Source organism: Carcharodon carcharias, chromosome 13 (assembly GCF_017639515.1).
Source record: "Carcharodon carcharias isolate sCarCar2 chromosome 13, sCarCar2.pri, whole genome shotgun sequence".
Lineage (NCBI taxonomy): Eukaryota > Metazoa > Chordata > Chondrichthyes > Lamniformes > Lamnidae > Carcharodon > Carcharodon carcharias.
Genome location: NC_054479.1, coordinates 10,047,932 through 10,073,441, shown reverse-complemented (window position 1 = coordinate 10,073,441; position 25,510 = coordinate 10,047,932). Strand labels below are relative to the sequence as shown.

The window sequence follows — 25,510 nt, the reverse complement described above, 5'->3', positions numbered from 1 at the left end:
CAAGAGTTCAAATCTCACAATGGGAAACAATGTGACTTCATCTGAAACAGATGGGAACGGGTTTGTACTCGAAAGAGTTACAAAACCAATTTATAGCTTGGCCTAAATAGCCAAGTGGTTATGGTTCTGGGTTTGTAACCCCAAGATCGAGAGTTCAAATCTTAGCTTGGCCTAAATAGCCAAGTGGTTATGGTACTGGGTTTGTAATCCCAAGATCAAGAGTTCAAATCTCACAATGGCAAACAATGTAACTTCATCTGAAACAGATGGAAACGGGTTTGTACTCGAAAGAGTTGAGCTTGGCCTAAATAGCCAAGTGGTTATGGTACTGGGTTTGTAACCCCAAGATCAAGAGTTCAAATCTCACAATGGCAAACTATGAAAAAACAATGTAACGTCATCTGAAACAGATGGAAATGGGTTTACGCTTGGCCTAAATAGCCAAGTGGTTATGGTACTGGGTTTGTAACCCCAAGATCAAGAGTTCAAATCTCACAATGGGAAACAATGTGACTTCATCTGAAACAGATGGGAACGGGTTTGTACTCGAAAGAGTTACAAAACCAATTTAAGCTTGGCCTAAATAGCCAAGTGGTTATGGTACTGGGTTTGTAACCCCAAGATCAAGAGTTCAAATCTCACAATGGCAAACTATGAAACAATGTAACTTCATCTGGAACAGATGGAAATGGGTTTGTACTTGAAAGAGTTACACCATTAATACAGAGATTTAAAAGATTATCAAGAGTTCAAATCTCACAATGGCAAACTATGAAACAATGTAACTTCATCTGAAACAGATGGAAACAGGTTTACTCAAAAAGAGTATCAAGAGTTCAAATCTCACAATGGCAAACTATGAAACAATATAACTTCATCTGAAACAGATGGAAACATGTTTGTACTCGAAAGGGTTACAACTAGGTGATGCTTGGCTTAAATAGCCAAGTGGTTATGGCACTGGGTTTGTAACCCCAAGATCAAGAGTTCAAATCTCACAATGGCAAACTATAAAACAATGTAACTTCATCTGAAACAGATGGGAACGGGTTTGTACTCGAAAGAGTTACAAAAAGGAAAAGGTAATACACTTGCATGCAGGGTAGAATGAGTTCTTGTGGCATAATAGGTATCAAGAGTTCAAATCTCACAATGGCAAACTATGAAACAATGTAACTTCATCTGAAACAGATGGAAACGGGTTTGTACTCGAAAGAGTTACCTACCTCCACAAAACCCACCTGTTGGTTTCTTCAAATTGGATGACTTCTACGTAAAGCAACAACACTATTCACACTACTTTTATTGATTAGCTATAGTGTGGAATCAGTCAGGACCTGATAAATAGTCTCCAATTCATCCTCTTCACCAAATATAATGAGCAACAAACTGAAATACCAATGTGGAGTTTCGGGAAGAAAGAAAATCATCAGTATCAATATGCATTTATATAGTGCCTTTAACTTTGAAAAACATTTCACGGTGCTTAGCAAAAAATAACAAGTAAAAAAGGCTTTGATGCCTAGTCACAGAAAGATGTCTTAGGACAGATTACCAAAAGCTTGGTCAAAGCTTTAAGAAGCATCTTAGAGGAGGGGAGGGACACAGGCCGGACGCTTTGGGAGGAAATGTTAGAGCCGAGGGAGCTGAAAGCATGGCACCAAAAATGAAGCAAATAATTTCAGGGGTGTGCAAGTTGTCAGAATTATAGGAGTGCAGAGATCCCAAAGGTTTGTTGGCTGGATGAAATTACACAGATAGGGAAGAGCTAGGCCAGAGGGATTTGAGAACAAGAATAAGGATTTTAAGACTGAAACACTGTCAGACTCGGAACCAGGGTAGATGAGCAGGCACAGGGGTGATGGGTGGACAGGGCCTGGTGCATGTTAGGATATCAGTAACAGTTTTGGATTAGCACCAATCCATGTAGAGTGGATGATGATTGACCAGCGAGGCAAGCAACACAATAATCTAGTTTAGAGGTAAACAAAAGCAGAGATGAAGGTACAAGCCCAGTCTCAGCTCACCTGTTAAGAGTCAGGTGATGTTGCCAAGGTGGAATCAGATAAGACAGTTTTGATATTGGAGCAGATGTTGTCAGAAGCTCAGCTCAGAGTGAAACACAAGACCAAGGTTGTGAAATGTCTGGCTCAACATCAGGCAGTGGCCAGAAGGAGAGATGGAAACAGTAATAAAGAACAGGCTTTGTGATGGGGTCCAAAGACAACAGCTTCAGCCTTCCTAACAATTACTTGGATGATATTTCTGCTCATTGAGTACCGGATGTCAGACAAACAGCGTGACAAATCAGAGACAGCAGAGGGGTCAAGAGAGGAAGTGGTGAACAAGTGTCAACGGCATACGTGGAACCTGATGCGTTTTCGGATTAGGTCACAGAGGGGCAGCATGTAGATGAGCGAAGTCAAGGATAGATCCTTGGCCGACTAGAAGTTATGATGCTGGATTGGAAAAAGTCAAAGCAGGTGTCTCTCGGGCTACTGTTTGATAGATTAGAATGGAATCAAGACAGTTCCACACACAACTGAGTGATGGAAGAGAGATGTTGGAGGAGGTTGATGTGGTCAAGTGCAACTGTAGACAGCTGACAAAAGTGAAGAGCTTCCTCACGTCCTGTCACCAAGAAGCATTAGTTTCATTTCCAAATCCTAAAATACTGCTGAAGCTGAATGGTTCAAGCTGAAAATTGACAACAAAGCCCCAGAGCCTTCCTAAGCAAACCACTGGAGACATGATCGCAATTTTACACTATAGCAATTGTGCCCATCCCTGACAAAGCCATCAAAAATTAGGTCAGTCTAACAATACAGTAAATCCCAGCTGCCAGAATCTCATCAATATTTGTTTCGTACAAGGCAATGTGACATTATCCATTGAGGAGCTCCTGTACAGATTGAAGGCTGTCTTACACAAAAGATTGAAGATTTCAGAAATATTATTATAGAAAATGGAAATTTATGCCTTACAGAATGCTTTGACTAGAAATCATTTCTATTTTCTGAAGAATGAGGTGAATCATCAGGCATTGGGAGCAATAATGTATCAAGACACCCCCTAAAAAGTTCACAAGCAGTGCATTATTTTTTGAGTGTGGTCATAGCTGTTGTGAAGGCAAATACAGCAACAAATTTTGCACACTGCAAAGCCCCATAAACAGCAAATGAAATGCAAGACCTGTGAAAACATTCGTGCAACAGGAAAACCTCAGTGCTCAGTTCACAAAATCAGGTCACGAACTTGTGCCCTGTCCAAAACTGGACAAGAGAAAAACTGGAGTAAGGCAAAGGGAAGCGCTTGAATTCTGATATCAAGTGGAAAAAATTAAAATCAGTATCTCCCTGCAATAGACCAAAAGTTGGAGAATTTTTTTGAATGCTTAATTGCTGGTGTCTAGATTAGAGGTTCTAAAGTTTGAGAAGACCCACACAAAACCGAACTAGAAGGAACCCTTTTTTTATCACTGCAGGAGAAACATGTTCTGAATCAACAAAAATCCCAAATTTTCAAGACTCCATTGTTGAAACATATCTTCAAGCTTAGTCACAATTTTAAGATTCTGCACTTAGGCAGTGTATTTCATTTTGTTTGTAAATTATGAATTCATTTAATAGCCGATTTTAAAACAACAATGTTATAATTAATAACAGCACAAATCATCTGGAAGAAATCATCTGGAAAACACATTTACACTGGCAGCACATTGCCAGAAACCAAATGTTAAGCGTCAACTACTCCATTCACAGGAATAATTAATAGATTTACATTGGTCAAAGTGATAATGAATGCTGACTACAAACTCACTTTATTGCATTCCATCCAACATATTCGAAATAAATGACCGTGAAAGAAAGATTGAGAAACAATGTTGCCTTTTCAAGAACCTAGAGGAACAGGAGGAGGCCTTATAGCCACCAGCGCCCTTCGTCAATGAAATCACGGTGAACCTCCGACCTAATTTCACATATTCACCATTGTCCCTTAACCCTTAATACCACAGGCTAACAAAAACCTATCCAGCTCAGTTTTAAAATTAACTCACCTAGCATCAATTGCCATTTGTGAAAGAGTTCCAAACTTCTAACACCATTCCTGATTTCATTCCTGAAAGGTCTTGCACCAATTTTTAAACTATGCCCCTAGTCTGAGACTCCTCAATCAGTGGAATAGTTTCTCCCCAAATACCCTGTCCATTCCCCTTCACATTTTCGAAACTTCAATTGATTCAACCCTTAACGTTCTAAATTCCAGGGAGCAGAAGCCAGGTTTATGTAATCTCTCCTCATACCTGGACTCCCATGGGTTAAGCTATCATTATGGTAAATCTTTGCTGTTCTTCCAAGGCCAATACATCTTTCCTAAGATCCAGTGCCCAAAGATGCTCAAAGTACTCCTAGTGTGGTCTAAGAGGGGGGGCTAAGTGTAGCATGACTTCCACCACCTCATATTCCAGACCTCTAGATGTAAAGGCCAGCATTCCATTGGCCTTTTGATTGTTTTTGTTGCATGTTCATGACCTTTCAATGATCTATGCACCTGGAGCACATGCCACAAGTCTCTTAAGACCTCCACTGTTTCCAGCTTTCCAACATCTAGCAAGTACCCTGTTACAACCTTTTTAGATCCTAAGTGGAAGACCTCTCATTTACTTATACTGAAATCCATTGGCCAGTTTTGCCCACTTAACCTATCAATAACTCTAACTTTACACTTCCACCTACACTGCTCACAAACCATCTACTTTATCATTAGCTTTCTTTCTCATCAAAGTTGTTAATAAATACAGTGAACAGTGAGGCCCCTCATTTTAAAACAATGTAGGCATCATTCACACATTGATAATTTTTTCTCCAACCTATTGGATAATACACCTGTACTACTTCAGCAGCACATCCAAGTTTTCCATCTTAGTCACATTGTCTTGGAAAAGCACCAAGAGGAAACAACATGGGAAATTGAGAAACTCATGGCAGCTGGCTTCAGAGTAGTACAGTTATTTATAAGCCGAAGATCAAGCCACCCAGCGTCTTGGCAAAAAGCTAGGCAGGACATGGAGAAACACTGAAATGGAACAGTGGAAAAATCTAGAGAGAAAAATATCACCCACAGAAAAAGAATTTACATTAGAGGCTTTACTAAAAGTTTGCAATGTATAATCACAGTAAATGACATTTATAAATTAAACCAGTACTGTATAAATGAATGGGTGCTCTGGTACCACTTCAGCTACTTAATAATTACCTTGAGTAAAGGAAAGGGAACAGCCAATGTTCATACTGGTAATTAAAAAAACCATTAGCAAGGAATTCCACTCTGAATTCACCACATGGCATAAAAATTACAGTACGCACAAATGCCTTCTATTCAACAGGTGTGATGTGATGACAAGACCACAAAGTACATGCATCTGTATAGCACTAGTACTGCATCCTCAGGCTGGCTTAGAGCAGTTCTAAAATTACAAAAGCAAAATAATTAGGATGAATATCTAAAATTAAAATAGAAAATGCTGGAAACTACTCAACAGGACAGGCAGCAATTGTGGCGGAAGAAACTCCAATGGAAAAAGTTAAATGATGTAACCAGTTTTAAACCAAGTGCATAGGTAGGGCAAGGTGGAGGAGGAAAGGAAAAAAAGGGGAGGTCTGTGAAAGGGTGGAAGAGAGGAGAGATTAAGTGACAAAAAAGGATGATGACAATGCCAATGGAATGGTAATGGGATGAAGAAACAAGCAAAAAGCAGATCTACTGAAGGTGTAAATGTCAACAGCAGAACTATTGCCAAGGGCTGCTGTCTGAAAAAAATGGGTAACGGTTACGATGTGAAATTGGCAAACTCAATACTTAGTCTGGAAATGCTTAACTGAAAGATATGAGGCTGTTCCTTGAACTTAAGCTCAATTTCACTAGAACAGTACAGAAAGCCAAAGTCAGAGAGCACAGAACAGGAATGGAGCAAAGAATTAAAATAACAGGGCTTTTTGGCGGGGGAGGTGTGTGTGTGGGTGGGTGTGTCCACACTTGTGAACTGACAAAAATCAGTCACTGAATCTGCATTTGGTTTCCCAAATGTGGATTGCTGTATTCTGGAAAGCCAGTTGTGAACCATATAACTGGAGCCAATCTTTACATACTTTTATAAGCATTCACTTACACAGCTACAGATTACAAGCACGCATCTCCTAACCCTCCAACTAACAGTCCGTGTGTATTTACAGGGACATATCAATTCCTGTTTAGTGCCCACCAGCTGCCTAAAATTAATTAATTTGCAACATACAGAAAACTGCTGCATGAGCAGGAAATACAACATAATAAATTCAAAGGACAAATAAATCGCTGTTTCAATTGGAAGGAGTGTTTGGGGCCCATGGACGGAAAAAGTGCAGATGTTGCATCTTGTGTGCCTGCAAGTTGCCTTGGGAAAGAGAGCAGATGCTGGCAAATATCAGAAGTGCACCAGGGTTTTGGGAGAATGCCGTTTTCAGAATGCTGGGGGATAAATTATTTGTCTGGTGGTGGCTATCAGACAAGTGGCAGCAGAGGATGATTCATTGAATGTGCAAGCTGGTGGGATAAAAAAAGGATAAAGGAGAATCTACCATGATTCTAGAAGGGAGGGGAAAGAGTACTTAAAATGCGACTGATGTGGTCAAGAGACCTGAAAACCATGGTGGAAAACCCTTGGTGAGGTTAAAAGACATATGGTAAGCACTGGTATGAAAGGTGACTAAAACAGTGCACAGGGTAATACCCATTTATACGGACTTCCAGAAGACATTTGATTAACTCCTTCATAAGAGAATGTTAACCCAAGTTGAAGCTCATGGAATTGAAGGAAATTATTGACAGGTTTCAGAAATTGGCTGACAGGAAGAACAGAGAGTAGGGATAAAGGGCAGAATAATGAGTGATATTCCAACATAGTCGTCTTTGGGCCTCAACTAATCACCATATTAATTAATTGCTTAGATGATGGGATAGTGACCCATGGATACATTTTTGCAATGACACAAAGATAACGACATTTTAAACAGTGTAGATGGAAGTAAAAAAAATTTATGGATAGATACTTTTTCTTTATTCATTCATGGGATGTGGGCTTCACTGGCTGGGTCAGCATTTATTGCCCATCCCCAGTTGCCCTTGAGAAGGTGGCGTTGAGCTGCCTTCTTGAACCGCTGCAGTCCATGAGGTACAGGTACACATACTGTGCTGTTAGGAAGGGAGTTACAGAACTTTGATCCAGCAACAGTGAAAAAATGGCACTATGTCCAAGTCAGGATGGTGAGTGGCTTGGAGGGGAGCTTCCAGGTGGTGGTGTTCCGTGCATCTGCTGCCCCCGTCCTTCTAAACACTAGTGGCTGTGGGTTTGGAAGGTGCTGTCGATGGAGCCTTAGGCGATCCCTGCAGTGCATCTTGTAGATGGTACACACTGCTGCTACTGTGCATCAATGGTGAAGTAAGTGAATGTTTGTGGCTGTGGTGCCAATCAAGCGGGCTTTGTTCTGGACAGTGTCAAGCTTCAAGTGTCGTGAGAGTTGCACTCATCCAGGCAATTGGGGAGTATTCCATTACACTCCTGACTTGTGCCTCATAGATGGTGGACAGGCTTTGGGAGATCAGGAGGCGAGTTACTCCTTGCAGGATTCCTAGCCTCTGACCTGCTCTTGTAGCCAGTGTTTATATGGTTAGTCCAGTTGAGTTTCTGGTCAGTAGTAACCCTCAGGATGTTGATAGTGGGGGATTCACTGATGGTAATGCCATTTAACATTGCCTGGCACTTATGTGGCACGAATGTTACTTGTCAGCCAAGTCTGGATATTGTCCAGGTCTTGCTGCATTTGGACATGGACTGCTTCAGCATCTGAGGGGTCACAAATGGTGAACATCATGTGAACATCCCCACTTATGACCTCATGATGGAAGGAAGGTCATTGATGAAGCAGCTAAGATGGTTGGGTCGAGGACACTGTCCTGAGGAACTCCTGCAGTGATGTCCTAGAGCTGAGATGATTGACCTCCAACAACCATAAACATCTTCCTTTGTGCAAGGTATGACTCCAACCAGTGGAGAGTTTTCTCCCCAATTCCCATTGACTCCAGTTTTGCTCCTTGTTGCCACGGTCAAATGCTGCCTTCATGTCAAGGGCAGTCACTCTCAACTCACCTCGGGAGTTCAGCTCTTTTGTCCACGTTTGAACCAAGGTTGCAATGAGGTCAGGAGCTGAGTGGCCCTCGTGGAACCCAAACCGGGCCTCTGAGGTTATTGCTAAGCAAGTGCCACTTGATAGCACTGTTGAAGACCATCATTATTTTATTAATTATCAAAAGTAGACTGATGGGGCGGTAATTGGCCAAGTTGGATATGTCCAGCTTTTTGTGTACACAGGACATACCAGGACAATTTTCCACATAGCCAGGTAGATGCCAGCATGGTAGCTGTACTGGAACAGCTTGGCTTGGGGTGCAGCAAATTCTGAAGCACATGTCTTCGGTACTATTGCTGGAATGTTGTCAGGGCCCATAGCCTTTGCAGTATCCAGTGCCTTCAGCCATTTCTTGCTATCACGTGGAGTGAATCCAATTGGCTGGAGGCCAGCATCTGTGATGCTGGGGACCTCCGGAAGAGGCCAAGATGGATCATCCACTCGGCACTTTGGGCTGAAGGTTGTAGCAAATGCTTCAGCCTTATCTTTTGCACTAGTGTGCTGGGCTCCTCCATCATTTAGCGTGGGGATATTTGTGGAGCCTCCTCCTCCATTGACCATTCACGACTGGATGTGGCAGGACTGCAGAGCTTAGATCTGATCCATTGGTTGTGGGATCACTTAGCTGTGCCTGTCACTTGCTGCTTATGCTGTTTGGCATGCAAGTATCCAGGTTGACACCTCATTTTTAGGTATGCTTGTGTTGTTCCTGGCATGCCCTCCTGCACTCTTCATTGAACCAGAGTTGATTCCCTGGCTTGATGGTAATGGAGAGTGGAGGGAACACCAGGCCACGAGGTCACAGGTTGTGCTCAAGCACAATTCTGCTGCAGCTGATGGCTCACAGTGCCTCATCGATGCCCAGTCTTCAGTTGAGAGATCTGTTCGAAATCTATCCCATTTGACACAGTGGTAGTGCCATACAACACGATGGAAGGTATCCTCACTGAGAAGGTGGGACATCACCTCCATAACGTCTGTGTGGTGGTAACTCCTACCGATACGGTCATGGACAGATGCATCTGCAGCAGGCAGGTTAGTGAGGATTAATTCAAGTATGTTTTTCCCTCTTGTTGGTTCCCTCACCACCTGCCGCAGACCCAGTCTAGCAGCTATGTCATTTAGGGCTTGGCCAGACCAGTCAGTAGTGGCACTACTGGGCCACTCTTGGTGATAGACATTGAAGTCCCCCATTCAGAGTAGTATATTCTGCACCATTACCACCCTCCGTGTTTCCTCCAAGGGATGTTGAATATGGAGGAGTGCTGATTCATCAGCTGAGGAAGGGCAGTATGTGGTAATCAGCAGGAGGATTCCTTGCCCACATTTGACCTGATGCCACGAGGCTTCATGGGGTCCAGAGTCAATGTTGAGGACTCCCAGGACAACACCCTCCCGACTGTATACCACTGTACAGTCACCTCTGTTGCGGCTGTCCTGCCGGTGGGACAGGACGTACCCAGGGATGGTGATGGTGATGTCTGGGACATTATCTGTAAGGTATAACTCCGTGAGGATGACTATGTCAGGCTGTTGCTTGACCAGTCTGAGAGTCAGCTCTCCCAATTTCAGCACTAAGCCACAGATGTTAGCAAGGAGGGCTTTGCAGGGTCGACAGGGCTGAGATTGCCGTTGTCGTTTCCGGTGCCTAGGTCATTTGCTGGGTGGCCCAGTTGGTTTCATTGCTTTTTTTTGAGACTTTGTAGCAGTTTGTTACAACTGAGTAGCTCGCCAGGCCATTTAACAGTCATTCACATTGCTGTGGGTCTGGAGTCACATGTAGGCCAGGCCAGGTAAGGACAACAGATTTCCTTCTCTAAAGAGCATTAGTGAACCAGATGGATTTTTAAAACAATCGACAATGACAATCAACAACTGACAATTAGACTTTTAATTCCACCATCTGTCGTGGAGGGATTCGAACTGGGTCCCCAGAGCTTTACCCTGTGTCTCTGGATTACTAGTCCAGCAACAATACCACTATGCCATCGTAACGTAATCAAGTAACGGGTAAAACTATGGCAAATGGATTGCAATTTGAGCAAATGTGAGATCACCCCTTTTGGGCCTGGATTGATAGCTCAGAGCACTTTCTAAAAAGTAAAAAAGTATTGAGGGATATGGTGCAAAAGTGGATATATGAACTTAGGCTGCAGATCAAAGTGACAGAACAGGTTTGATGGGTTAAGTAGCCTATTCCTATTCTCAAGTGTTGTATTGCCAGGTTACTTTGGATCAGGAATCAGCATGAATTTCCACAACCCCAGTCTGAACAACTTGACCCCACAACAAAATAATTCACTGGGGGGTTTATGTACATGGCAAATCTATGCTCTTAAACAGTATACTGGCTCACTAAATTATAATAACCACAAGCATTTAGAAACCAAAAAGAAGCACTCATTTATCACAGGTCTATGAATTTGGAAAAACAAGCACTACATCTGAACAGGTTCTAATAGAAGAAGCCACCAGAAACATGTCTCTTCTCCATTAGGTAGGTGACCAGATTTGGATTATCAGGTTTTAGTTCTGATATTCAGCCATCACAGTTTCACTTTTATATTCAGTAAATGAGTATGTTTTTCTTGTTAACATTTCCAACTGCATCAATAATAAGATTAAAACTAGAAAATTCTCATAACAAAGCAGGCAATTACATCATAACTGCAAAGCTTCCAAAGCACTACACTGTAGAGCCCAGGCTCAGATTTCAGGATTAACTACAAAAGTTCCTTTGCAGTCCCTGAGCTCCAAGAGTTAAGCACTGTGACAAGAGCACCCTCCCCCCTCCAAATATCCAGCAATCCAATGACTCAAATTTTCAATCACATTCAGACAAGGACCATTCAGCTTGGCTGACACTGGGTCAATGGAAGTCTCTCTCTTTCCTTGTGGATATAATTCCTATTTTATTTTGTTAAATAGTTATACAGCCATATTCCAACGCCCCCTACCCCCTCCCCAAATAAAGTTGAAAAATTTCAGAACTCTTCCCTTTGCATCCACAACTCCCCTTAATCACATTTTTATTTCCATTACCTCCAGGAGTTGTGGTCTATGTCAGTACCAACAACTTAGGTAGGAAGGGGGGAGGGTGGAAATGAGATCCTGGAAGATTTCAGGGAGCTAAGGAGAATGATAGGAAGGAATCTCAGGGTTACTTCCAGTCCCATGTGCTAGCGAGCATAGAAATAGGAGAATTGATCAATTGAACACATGGCTGAGGGAAGGCATCAGATTTCTGAGGCATTGAAAGCAGTTCTGGGGCAGGTGGGACCTATACAAGATGGGCAGGCTGCGTCTTAGCAGGACCGAGACTAACATCCTCAAAGGAAGATTCATTAGTGCTGTTGGGAAGGGTTTAAACTAACCTGAGAGGGAGCTCAGATTCAAGTGGAACAAAACTGGTAAAAGAAAAGTAGAAAGCAAAAATAGAACATAGGCAAAGCATAGGTAAGCATCAAATACAATCAGAATAGAGAATAATTTTAAAAAGCAGAATTAAAGCTATTCTATCCAAATACACACTGCATTCGCAAAAAGGTTGATGATTTGAATGCACATATTGAGATAAATGGGTATGATGTAATTGTCATTATGGAGACATGGGTACAGAGTGACCAAAATTGTGAACTGCATCTCCAAGGATATTCAGCATTTAGGAGGGATAGACAAAAAGGGAAAGGAGGTGGGGTAGCGCTCAGTACATTAACTAGCAAGGAACATAAAGGCAGATTGTAAAAGCTTCTTTAGGTATGTGAAAAGGTTAACACGGACAAGTATGGGCTCATTACAGGTGGGGACAGAAGAATTTATAAAGGAGAACAAGGAAATGGCAGAGAAACTTAAACAGTTACTTTGCTTCTGTCTTCACAGAAGAGGATACAGAAAATCTTGAGAAATACCAGGCGACCAAGGGACTTATGAAACTGAGGAACTAAAAGAAATCAATCATTTGGCTGTACGGAACTTCAGCATTGCTCAAAGAAAGAGACGTGTCTAAGCTTTTCACCTTGCACTCATCAGGACACTCAAAAATACCAGTATAAGGGGGAGACAACAACTTATACTGTGTGAGAAGAGTGTGCTGATTGGTTGGCAAGTGGCTTTGCCACAGTGAATGTACCACTGACGGTGACTGACAGTTAGCTGCCAAGCATTATTTGAAATTTAAGCGAGGCAGCTTGACCTCTGAATGTTAAAGGCATTGCCCTGAGGAATGAGTCAGCAAACGGCTGTCACTATTTTGTTTAGCTGAAACAGGCGCAACGTATGCACGTGTTCTTTCTGTCTGCAAACAGGACCCTGTATATTAATATTTATAGTTTCTAGTACACGCAAATGCACCACACTGCAAGCCCAACTGAATTTTAAATTGGTATTTCAACTTATATTGGTATGCTTGCAAGCGTCCTCATGAAGGCAAGACGAAAAGCTTAGACATGTCTTTTTTCAGCAATATAAAAGAAATTAGTAAAGGTAGTACTTGAAAAGTTAACTGGATTGAAGGTTGATTAGTCCCCTGGACCAGATGAGATGCATCCCAGAGTTTTGAAGGTGGTGCCTTGAAAGATAGTGGGTGCTTTGGTGGTTATCTTTCAAAATTATAGAGATTCTGAAAAGGTTCCTAAGGACTGGAAAGTAGCAAATGTAAACCCATTATTTAAGAAAGGAGGAAGGGGAGATGGTGACATAATGGTAATGTTGCTGGACTAGTAATTCAGAGACCCAGGGCACATGGATTAAAATCCCACAACGGCAACTGGTATAATTTAAACCCAGTTCATAAATCTGGAAGATAAAGCATGAAACCAACATTGATTGTTGTAAAAGCCCATCTGGCTCACAGATGTCCTTTATGGAAGGAAATCTGCCATCCTTACCTGGTCCTTCATGTGACGCCGCACCCAAAGGAATGTTGTCAACTCTCAACTGCCCTCTGAAATGACCGAGCAAGGTCAGTTCAAGGACAATTAGGGATGGGCAGCAAATGAAAGCAGTGAAAGAATAAAAAAGGGAGAATGGACCTGTTAGCATAACATCAGAAGTAGGGAAAATGTTAGAATCTAGTTTAAAGGATGTGATAAGTAAACATTTAGAAAATGTTAGAAGTGGGCAGATTCAACATGGATTTATGAAAGGGATATCATGTTTGAGTTTTTTGAAGATATTACTTGCAGCATTGATAAAGGTGAACCAGTGGGTATGGTATATTTGAATTTTCCAAAGGTTTTGATAACGTCGCACACAGGAAGTTAGTAAATAAATTTAGAGCACATGGGATTGGGAAAATATTCTAGTATGGATTGAGAATTGGTTAACAGTTAGAAAGCAGACAGTAGGAATTAACGGATCACTCTCAGGACAGCAGCTGTTACAAGTGGGATACTGCAAGGATCAGTGCTAGGGCCACAGCTATTCATAATCTATATAAATGAGTTGCATGTGTGGACCAATTGTAATATTTCCAAATTTACTGGTGATACCAAACTGGGTGGGAATGTAAATTGTGAGGAAGATGCAATGGGGCTTCAACAGAACTTGGATAGGCAAAGTGAATGGGTTAGAGCATGGCAGTGGAATATGACATGAATAAGTGTGAAGTTAATCACTTTGGTAGAAAAACAAAGGTAGGATGGTTCTTAAATTGAGAGAAGTTGAGTAGTGTAGGTGTCCAAAGGGACCTGGGTGCCCTTGTTCATGAGTCACAAAGCGAGCATGCAGGTGCAGCAAGCAATTAGGAAGGCAAATAGTATGTTTGTCTTCATCGCAAGGAGTTTTGAGTACAGGAGTAAAGGTGTTTTGCTTCATTGGAGAGAGCCCTGGTGAGACCTCACCTGGACTACTGTGTACAGTTTTGGTCCCCTTATCTAAGGAGAGATATACTTGCCATAGAGGGAGTGAAACAGATGTTTACCAGGTGAATCCCTAGGATGGTAGGGTGCTCTTATGAGACTGGGGAGTCTGGGGCTGTGTTCCCTCAAGTTTCGAAAAATGAGGGGTGACTTAAATGAAACTTAAAATTCTTACAGGGTGTGACAGGGTAGATAAGCTATTTCCTCTGGCTAGTGAGTCTGAAACCAGGAGACATAATCTTGGGATACAGGGGGGAGGCCATTTAAGACTGAGTTGAGGAGGAATTTCTTCACTCAGGGTGGCAAATCGGTAGAATTCGCTACCCGAGGGGGCTGTGGAAGCTCAATCATTGAGCATGTTAGAAACAGAAATCATTAGATTTCTGGAGACCAATTACATCAACATCCGGAGGGTTAGCATTGACCAAAAACTGAACAGGAGTAGCCACATAAATACCACGGCTATAACAGCAGGTCAGAGACTAGGAATTCTGCATTGAGAAGCTCACCTCCTGACTCCCGGAAGCCTGACCACTATCTACAAGGCACAAGTCAGGAGTGTGATGGAATACTCCCCATTTGCCTAGATGAGTGCAACTCCCACAACACTCAAGGAGCTTGGCAAAGTCCAGGACAAAGCAGCTTGCTTGATTGGCACCCCATCTACAAACATTCACTCCCTCCACTACCGATACACAGTAGCAGCAGTGTGTAACATCTACAAGATGCACTGCAGAAGCTCACCAAGGCTCCTTAGGCAGCATCTTCCTAACCCATAGTCACTACCATCTAGAAGCGCAAGGGCAGCAGATAGATGGGAACACCACCACCTGCAAGTTACCCTCCAAGCCACTCACCATCCTGATTTGGAACTAAATCGCCATTGCTTCACTGTCGCTTGGTCAAAATCCTGGAATTCCCTCCGTAACAGCACCGTGGGTGTGCCTACACCACATGGACTGCAGCAGTTCATCATGCTTGTGCTGGCTCTTTGAAAAAGCTATAAATAAGTACCAAACCCCTCCTCTTTCCACATAATTATTTTCCTCTTCAAATATTCATCCTATTCCCCCTTTGAAAGCTTGTAAGTATTGAATCTATTTCCACCACCCTTTCAAGACAATGAATTCTGGATCTTAACTCATCTCTCTGGTTCTTTTATCAATCAACCTAAATCTTTGTCTACTGGTTTCCAGTCTTCCTGCCATTAGAGATAGTTTCCCCTCATTTACACATCATGATTTTGAACTCATCTATGAAATCTCCCCTGAACTTTTTCTAAGAAACAACTAGCTGGTTTACTGTGCAGATTCAGCATTGTTTCTGTCTCTTGACTGAAGGAATACAGATGTATCCACTATGTCATCCAAATAACTATTCCCACATCAGCTCAGATAGAGAACTCAGCAGATAATTGTATTATGGCGAGAGCACCACAGTCCTGTCTACTCTCACACATATTCCAACTATCTAGCTTTTAGGTCTCCGTTCATCACAACATTTCTGCAATACGTTTACTCATTCACACCCTCAGCTCCATCTTTGATGGCTTCATCCCCAACAAAACCATTACTCTCTCCCACCCTGGCCATTCCCTGTGGAGGTATGGTCCTCACCTCTGCTCCCTTAAGTTTAAAGGAATCAGATTTGAAAAGTTATGGTGAACTGGCTTGGCCATCCACTACCAAGTCTAGATGGACCACTTAAAACACTATCATGCCCTACTCATGCTAAAACTGCTCACTATTCCAAGACCATCCATGAATGCAAAGCCAGATTTTCCTCTTCTGCAAAGCATCCTAAAAATCTTTTCACTGACCCTTCCACCCTTACGTCCCTGGACTCCTTTATTACCAAGACTGAGACAATCCGATCAGTTATCTCAGCTATATCACCCCTTTCTGCAAACCCACCTAGCCGAACCTCCTTTAATGCTTCCCCACAGGGCCCCACCCCCAGCCCTCACCCTGAATCCATTTTCTCCAGTTTCTCTCCTGTCTCCCCTCATATACTCTCCAGCTCATCTTGTCTGTGAGACCCACCTCCCGTTCCTCAATCCTGTTTCCATTAAGCTGATCACCCAACTGACCACACAGTCAGTGTTAGCCAATATTGTAAACTGTTGTCACTCTCTCCTCAAAAGACGTCATCATCACCTTTCTCAAAAACACCAACCCTCTTTATCCCTCCACTGTCACTCATTTATCAGACTGCTTCTTCCAATTAATTATTGGGAAGGCTGAATCCATTGTTTTCAGTCACCATTTCAAATTCTGTTCCTGAGCTACTGACTCCATTACTCACCCTGGCAACAACTGATGCCACATTTGATCCTGAGATGAGCTTCTGACCTCATTTGTGTCATCACTAAGGCCGTCTATTTTTACTTCCATGACATCACTCGACTTTGCCCATCTGAGCTCATCCACTGGTGAAACCCATGCCTTGTCTTTGCTACCTCTAGATTTGACTATCCAACATACTCCTGGATGGCCGACCACATTGTGCCCTCCTTTAGCTTGAAGTCATCCCAGACTCTGCTGCCCATATCTCAAATTGCAGCCTGTCCCGTTCTCCTATCACCCATGTGCACACTAACCTTAAGAGATTCCCAGTCAACTAACATCTTGATTTTAAAATACTCATCCTGGTTTTCAAACCCCTTCATAGCCTCAACCCTCCCTATCTCTAATTTTCTTCAAAACCCACAACCCTCCTAGATATCTGTGCTATTCTAATTCTAGCTTCTTGTACGTTCCCAAGCTGCCATTGGCAGCTATATCTTTAATTGCCTTGGCCCAAGCTCTTGAATTCCCTTGCTAAACCTTGCTGCCTTTCTAACTAGGTTTGCTCTTTTAAGACACTCATTATACCTACTTTGATCAAGCTTTTGGTCATTTGACGTAATAGCTCCTTATATTGCTCATTGTCATCCTTTGCTTATCGTGTCCTGATGAAGCTCCTGGGACAATTTCAAGTGCTAAATACAAGTTGTTGTATCTTTTCCAGTGTAAGTCACTTATTTGTGATGAGGAGCAGGAAACCTGTCTGATTCTCCTCTGCACAAGCCAAATGGCCATTCCTTAATCAATCATTGCACCCTATTCCTTCACCCCCTCGCTCTTACCTTTAGTTAGTCTCTAGATTGTTTAGCATTTTCTTTATTGGCCCAACAATTTTCCTCCCAACTTTACTCTTCCAAACAGCTTTACACAAATATATTCATTATTACAATCCAGTTAGGGATTGCTAACCTTTAAATAAAGAGAAATCCAAACGCTTTTAAACAATAGAACTGCACAAGATTTCACATTTTTAAACAAAAACAACCTTTGTACATAAAAGACCTAAACAACAATATGGTTTATAACTGCCTATGTTAAGCACTCAGTTTTACTTACTTCCCCCAAGCCTTTTCCTTATAAGATAACAATCTTAAAATTTACTTCTGCAGGGACCACCCATGAGAATGCCACAATGTTCTGGAAACTATTTGAATTCTCCTCAGTTCCAACTATTCTAAGGTAGGTCTTTCATTTATCAACCCTTGACTATGGACAACCCATCCCATTGTTCTGGTCACTTTCTCAATAGTCCAAGCTAATTTGCTGATTGCTTTATTTTGCCACAAGACTCTAAAGGGCCATTGTAGATTTTTTTCCATTCGCTTCAAACTAGGCAATCTTATTTTTCCTCATGAAATCCAAATAGAGATTAAGCTCTACCCACACAGAGAATTCAAAAATTAGCTTCTGTTTTCTGCTTACAGTGCAGGCCGAACTGTCATCTTTCTTGGCTATCTTCTCTCTCAGCTGCACCACACACAAAATACAAGCTGCAAAAAAAACTCTGGTTTTCAGTTTATCTGGGAGAATCTCCCCAAGATCAACCCATCTCCATAACAACATTGCATGCTCTGGGATGTCCTCAAACAGACCATTAGGTTAAGTGTCCCCTATTTAAAATTCCTCCATTGATCTAAAGAAAGAAATGGATATTACAACCCATCAGAGTTTACTAAATGCTTTACAACTAATCTCTCTCTAACTCTCAAAACAAAAACCTCTCTCTGGACGGCCCTTACTGCAATTACAGACATCATGGCTCCACCAAAAGTTCCAAGGATAGGTCATCCATTGTTTAAGTTTCTCCACCTGCTTTATTATGACTCCACCCTTCTACTCTGAACTTATAAGTCAACATGTCCCAACCTTTTGATTATTACAATTCAAAGAATGGTTCATGCTTGTTGCATCTATTTCAGTGTTGCAAAACAGAATCTTCGGAAGATCTGCCCATTTATCTACATGTTAATCTTCAACCCAAGTGTTATATTCCATAAACAAAGTTATGTTCAAAAACATATAAATTATAAACTAAGTACTCTTAACTACATCTTCAACAGAAAACTTATCAGACTGGTAGACGTAGCAGATAGTAATACTGAAAGTGACAGGAGGCAGAAAAAAATATTTCCCCACAGAAAAAACTTCCCATTAAAACGCAGCAGCTTCCTGCCAAGAGGTGAACGTACAGTACTGCAAACCCACCCAAAAGAGCACTGGTTCCAAGTTTAGGAATTAAGAGACAAAAGATCAACTAATAATAAAAAAAACGCTGTGGAAGCTGGAAACATGAAGTGAAAACTGGAAATGCTCAGCTGGTCAGACAGCATCCGTGGAGAGAGATCGAGTTAACATTTCAAGTCGAGATGACCTTTCATCAGAACCGAAAAAAGATAGAAATGAAAGTTTTAAAGCCAGTGGAAGAGGTGGGGGAAGAAGGTAGGAAGAACAAAAGAGATGTGTGATAGTGTGGAGGGCAGGGAGGATTAACAAAACATTTCATGATGCAACAGCCAAAGAGTGGTAATGGCTAAAGCAAAGAAACAAAAAAGATCATGTCGAAATGAGACATGAATGGCTACATCTGAATGCAACATGAGATTAAAGAAACAAGACAAGACCAACCCAGCAAAACAAAAAGAAATAAAACAAGATGAAGGCAGAGTCATGATGTAAAGTTGTTGAACTGAAATGTTGAGTCCACAAGGCTGTAAGGAGCACAGACTCAATAGATAAGATGCTGTTCGTCAAGCCTGCATTTGAGCTTCACTGGAACACTGTAGCGGGCCACAAACAGAAAGGTCAGCGTGGTGGAGAATCAAAACGACCAGCAACTGGATTGCGGACTGAATGGAGGTGTTCAGCAAAGAGTCACCCAATCTGCATTTGGTCTCCCTAATGTAGAGGGGACCACATCGTTAACAGTGAGCACCATAGAAAAATCTGAAAAAAGTACAAATATTGAGGGAGTGTTTCGGGCCTTGGACAAAATGGGGGAGGTGGTAAAATGACAGGTGTTGCATGTCCTGAGCATGAAAAGTGCCATTGGGAAGGGAGTGGATGTTAGGAGTGACTGAGGAATGGACCAGGGTATTGAGGGGGGAAATGGTCCATTCAGAATACTGAAAGGAGAAGGCAAAGGAAGATGTATTTGATGGTGGCATCTGATGTCTGGAGCTGTCTGAAATGGTAGAGAATGATACATTGACTACCGAGGCTGCTGGGGTGGAATGTTAAGACAAGGGGAACCCTATCAGGATTCTAGGAGGGAGAGGAAGGCTAAGAGTAGATGTGCATGCAATGGTTTGGACACAGTGGAGAGCCATGACAACCATACTGGGTGGGAATCCTAAGATAGCAAAAGATGATATTGTTGAAACTCCAACCTGAAGCAGCTATTGTGGAAGACAGAGAAATAAGAGCTACCCGAGACTGGGTTCCACATTCACACCCAAATTGAGATTCCCCAACACCAGCCCCAAATGAGATTCACTTGTGTCTGAAAACGTGCTTGGGTGTGGCAACACAGGATCACATCCGCCATACTAATTTCCAATATCAGCCTCGGCTACCACACGGTGACAACAGCAGAAAGCAACTTCCACAATCTAAATGGGAGAAAACACCATCCAGCCAGCAAAAAAAACCAGGCACATTTTGAATGAGGAAATGTTGCATGGGTACCATTTAGGGAAGAAGAGTGGAGAAGAAAAGTGGCAAATGTAAACTAGTAAAGCCAAGTCATTTACAGAAAATATTTATTTTTTAAAAATTCTATGACAAGACAAAATTTTACCAATGCAATGTGATGACAAATAGCACTAGATACAAGTCATATAGCAATTGTTAAACTAACCCGTTCAATGAAACAGCAACACTTTTCCTAAAACGTTGGGGAAAAGCTTAAAAAGCAGTTCAGTTCAAAGAGCGATTAGACATCAAAAGCAGAATAAAAGCAATTTGCCATTGCAAACTAAAAAGTTGCTCTCGTATCCTAATACTGCACAGTAAACACCAACATACTGTTCTGACAGTGATTTAACTAAGCCCAATTTACACTGCTGCAAGAATATATTTAATCATGGTAGAAACCAAGAACTCAAAAACATCCAATTACTCCTTCCATTTCCTCTGTAGAAAGAGGCAACCCGAAAACCAAGGAACATTTGTCCAATCTGAACTCAAGCCTTAGGAATGAGAACTCCTGCCTCCACCCACTAATCACCCCACCGTCCCCGTCGCACTGACTCCCCAAGAATTGCAAACTCTTGGTTGCACACGTGCGGAAGTCAGAAGGTTGTCGGTTCAAATGCCAGTTTATTATTTAGCACATAGTCCTGGCCAACACTTCCAGTGCAGTGAATGCAGTGCAGTACCGGGGAGCGATATAAAGTTGGCGTCTTCTGCATGAGGCCCTGTTTTTGCTGGTTCAGGTGGATGATGCTTTTAACAAAAAAATCCAGTGGGACCAGAGTGCAGTTTCCCAGTACGCTGCATTACATTTGTTACTCAAAACAACAAAACGGATTAACTGATCTCATTACATTGCTACATATGGGACCCTGGTTTGCATAAATTCGTTGCCGCATTCACCAACATGACAGCAACGTTTCAGGAAGTACTTCATTGGCTATAAAGGGATTTGGGACGTCCCAGGATCCTTAAAGGCGCTTTATTACTCCAAATCTTGCTCTGCCAATTAGGTGAACAGGTTTAAAAGTAAACGACTGGCCCTTTCAATAATAAATGGTATTCGATAATTTGCGTTAGTATAGCGCCTTCAACGTCGTAAACGGTCTCAAGGCGCTTCACAAGGATGTTGTCAAATAAACTTTGAGACACTGAGCTACATACGGAGGTATTGGGGCAGGACACCAAAAGCTTGGTCAAGTATTTTTTAATCCAGAAATAGATGGCTCAATTGACTTTGCATTTGCGAGACAGCTTAACTCTCAATCATTTACTACACGGTTTTTCACAATTTCCTAAACATATCTGTTCTACAACAGGAATTAGATTTCATCTCTTCACGTCTGCAACGTGTCCACCTGCCACGATTAGCAAAACATAAACTCCACTTCACCAGGCACGCTACATGGTAAAACAGAGGCGGAGTCCGCTTCTCACTGAAAGTTGCACACAATGTAGTTCACGTTTATGTTCACTTCGAGAATTATTTTTTCCAAAATGTTTCTAACAAAGAGAACGGTTTACAGCATCCCCGAAAGCATTTACAGCGTTAAATTTTAAATCAATTCCACTAGTTGCCGTACAAAGACATTTTAATCCTCCAATTTTGCAAAGCAAAAATGCACACCTTGCAATGCTGTTGTTTTAAACGTCGCCTTATTTCTCCATTAAAACGATAACCATTGTTATCTAATGCAAGTCTTTCGGATACACGGAAAATTCGTCTACAGCGCAGCCAAAAAATATCCTTCCATAGCTTGGGAGAAAAAAAATTAAACATGCCAGGATGCTAATCTAACAGAAAATAAAAATGTCACCCACGGTGCCCAACTGAACCATTTGTTATATCTTCAACACTGTAACGAAAATCTTCCAACGTTTCTACACACGCATAGTATCGAATTAGAAATCACAGCTTGCTACCGCAGAATAGGCAATTTTTGCTATGGTTAAAAGAACTGGTCTGACTTCACTCTAGAGAGTCCAATCCCAACATTTCACAGCATTATTTTTGTCTTGTGAATTTCCAAAACGTAGTCAAGCCAAATACGTTTGAAACAGGACTGAAAAACACAGGCTGCTGCAAGATACATAATTGTGAAGTGCCAAGTTTAACATTATTTGGTTCAGCCAGCTTGTGGACAAGTAGCATCACTTCATCATGAGCTCTTTCTTCTTCCCAGTTTCCACGCTTGCAAAATTGGCAAAAAAAAAATAGGGATCCGTTAACAGGTAGTTGGGGATCGTTCCAAGGAAACAAAATAAGCTTGATGCTTCCATCCCAAAACGTAAAATGAACAACAAACGCTCGAGACGCAAGATTTCCCAGCTTAGAAAAATCCTCCCACAAAATTAAAAGAAAGGCGATCGATTACATACCTCAATTCTGATCTCCCGGCTTCGATGAGGTTTCCTTCCTCTTTTTCCACCCCCCCCCCCCCCACCCACCCCAACCCCTCGACCAGGCGGGTTGTCCCAGACAGATTAATGACGGCGGCACCTTTTGTTTAAGTTCTGCCGGACCTCTCCTCTTCCCAAACCCGCTTCTTTCACCAGAACAAACAGCAGAGAAGGGGAGACCGCTTCAACCTTCTTTTTTGTTGTTGGCGCTTTTGCTGCGTTTCGGCCTCACTTAAACGGCGTTTGTGAGATAAAGAGGGGGGAAAAAAAATCTTCAACTTCGTTTCCCCCCGCTAATTTCGTCAAATGGGTTGGGGGTGTGGGTGGGGGGGGGGGGAAAGAGAGAGAGACAAGCGCGAATAGCGGAGCCCGCGATCCTCCTTTATTCCCCTCCTCGAGAAAGGATTTATCTGAAAGGGAATATATTTTTTTTCCTACCCCCTTTTTTTAAAAAAAAAACAAACCTGCTGCAGAGTTTGCCCTCAGGTCACTCACTTCTCCCTGGATTATGGTACCTGGAAGAGGGGGGGGGGGGAGTGGGGGAGGGGAAGGGGTAAAGGTCTCAATCTGAAATAAATTCAGTGAGAAGGTAGGGGTGGTGGGGGGGGAGGAGAGGTGGGGGGGAGGGAAAACCTCGAGGAATTTCAAAAGGGACGAGGAGCGGGCGGCTATGAACCACAGCCAGTGAAACCGCTGCTTCTCCCGCACCTTCTCCTCCTCCTCCTGCAGCGGGGAGCGGCCGAACTCGCACGGTTTCCCCTCACACCGAATTGCACGACGCCGCCGCCTCTGACCCTGCCCTCCACCCCTGACATTCCACCAATCACAAACGCGCTCCCGAAGATTGACATCGCCGATAGCCAATGGGTTACACGAATATAATGATTGACACCTCGTGAAGCCAATCACCTGTCGGCCCTGCCGGCCGTTGGCAGATGATTGACAAACCAATGGAGCAACCAGAGGCAGTAAATAGTGTCAGTTGTTTCTTCGCCAATCACATCCTATAATCGGCAGGATCCTCAATTCGCTTCCGCCCCTTAAGAAGTTAACCAATCAAAACGTGGCGTTTAGTTTGATCGGCGTAGATATTAACCAATAGAAAAATGGAATGGATAAATATTGTCTAAGGAAGGTGGGGTGTTTGACCGTCAGGAAAATGCTCTGCGCCAATAGGATTAATCGTTATTGGAGGGACTGCAGTGCGAAGGAAATTATCAACGGAATTTATGGACAAGTTGATCAGACAAGTGTTATCAGACTTCAAGATAACAGTGAGTAATTTTTTGAATATTCTCTTATCGCCATTAATCATCAGTTATCAATATCTTGTCATTATGAAGTTCCCACTTTGTGATTTGGGTTGTACTAAAATTGCCTTGCTATCTGGCAGGTTGTGAATCTATCCTCGTTGGGCCCAGGAAAACTACCCATCCCACTCCTCCTCCTCCTCCTCGTTGGGCTCAGGAAAACTATCCATCCCACTCCTCCTCCTCGTTGGGCCCAGCAAAACTACCCATCCCACTCCTCCTCCTCTTCCTCGTTGGGCCCAGCAAAACTACCCATCCCACTCCTCCTCCTCCTCCTCGTTGGGCCCAGCAAAGCTACCCATCCCACTCCTCCTCCTCCTCCTCCTCGTTGGGCCCAGCAAAGCTACCCATCCCACTCCTCCTCCTCCTCCTCCTCGTTGGGCCCAGCAAAACTACCCATCCCACTCCTCCTCCTCCTCCTCGTTGGGCCCAGCAAAACTACCCATCCCACTCCTCCTCCTCCTCCTCGTTGGGCCCAGCAAAGCTACCCATCCCACTCCTCCTCCCCTCCTCCTCCTCGTTGGGCCCAGCAAAACTACCCATCCCACTCCTCCCCTTCACCACCCCCCGCACCCATTTTGACAACCCCTTCACGCTTACATAAAATTAAGCAATGGGACTTCCTGCCTTATGTTAAAATGTCGTCTTCAAGAGCAGGTTTGATGAACTGAAAAGTTACCTTAAAAATACCTTTTTTTTTAACTGCTTACACTTCACTTTTGTGAAAGATGACAGCTGGTCGGACAAGTGTTCGGTAGCTGAGTTTTTTCCAGGTATTTTTATTTTTGTTTTGGATTTCCAGCATCCGCATTTTTTTGTTTTTATCTAAGTATTCGCTAGCATTCCTGTTAGACAAACCTGGCTATGCTTCTGAGGAAAGAAATATGGACACGTGATAGGAGCAGTTTGCCAATATTATCCGTATTTGTGTTGAAATGCCAAGCATGGATTCCACTCGCTTGTTCAAAAAAAGTCTTTCTCTGTTGAATTTGCTTGAATGTTTGTTTGTTTCTCTTTGTTTACTCTGCCTGGAAAGCAAAATGCAGCTATGGAGGGTGGACTATCCCAGCATTCATAGCAGTCCGGAAAGTTTTCTATCAATTTTAATTTAATATAGAACGGAGCAATTAACTTCCTAACAAGAGATATTCCAGTAATTCCAGGCACAGCTTGTTTCACTCCTGAGGCATCAGAATATTTTATTTGTATTTCCTGGCCTGATCATACTAATAATAGCAAGCTATTTAAAGAAATGCCATTTCAGTTTTTGGCTAGGTTGTCTGTGTTTGCCATATGAGATGTTGGGAAAAAATGTGTTGCAATAATGTACTATTAACTTGCAATGTGATTTTTGATGCAGCTTTTCTGTTAGTTTATTTTTACATAAGCTTTTAATAACATTATAATTGGATGACATAATTGTCTAATTTCGTTAGTAATAACTTGTGTTAATATGTCTCTTAAAACAAGCAATTTGTGATTAAAAATACAATATCCAAGAATTTCAGGAAGGATGTTCTGGCCCTGGAGAGGGTCCAGAGGAGGTTCACGAAAACGATCCCAGGAATGAAAAGCTTAACATATGAGGAACGTTTGAGGACTCTGGGTCTATACTTGATGGAGTTTAGAAGGACGAGGGGGCATCTGATTGAAACTTACAGAATACTGAAAGGCCTGGATAG

The 25,510-nt window shown here is 42.5% G+C and overlaps 2 protein-coding genes across 9 annotated transcripts in view; one reads left to right on the top strand and one right to left on the bottom strand.

The window, feature by feature from the left end:
* The window catches only part of arvcfb (ARVCF delta catenin family member b), a 362,128-nt gene extending 339,086 nt beyond the window's left edge, over positions 1-23,042 (bottom strand). For all 4 annotated transcript variants that reach the window (XM_041202618.1, XM_041202617.1, XM_041202621.1 and 1 more), the window contains exon 1: positions 22,983-23,042. The gene's annotated coding sequence lies outside the window, so the exon portion shown is untranslated. The remainder of the gene's footprint in view (positions 1-22,982) is intronic.
* Positions 23,043-23,690: 648 nt separating this feature from the next.
* tango2 (transport and golgi organization 2 homolog (Drosophila)) overlaps positions 23,691-25,510 on the top strand; it is a 186,074-nt gene continuing 184,254 nt past the window's right edge. For 2 of the 5 annotated variants that reach the window (XM_041203176.1, XM_041203172.1), the window contains exon 1: positions 23,691-23,792. The gene's annotated coding sequence lies outside the window, so the exon portion shown is untranslated. The remainder of the gene's footprint in view (positions 23,793-25,510) is intronic. The other 3 variants (XM_041203177.1, XM_041203173.1, XM_041203174.1) reach the window with 3 other exon arrangements.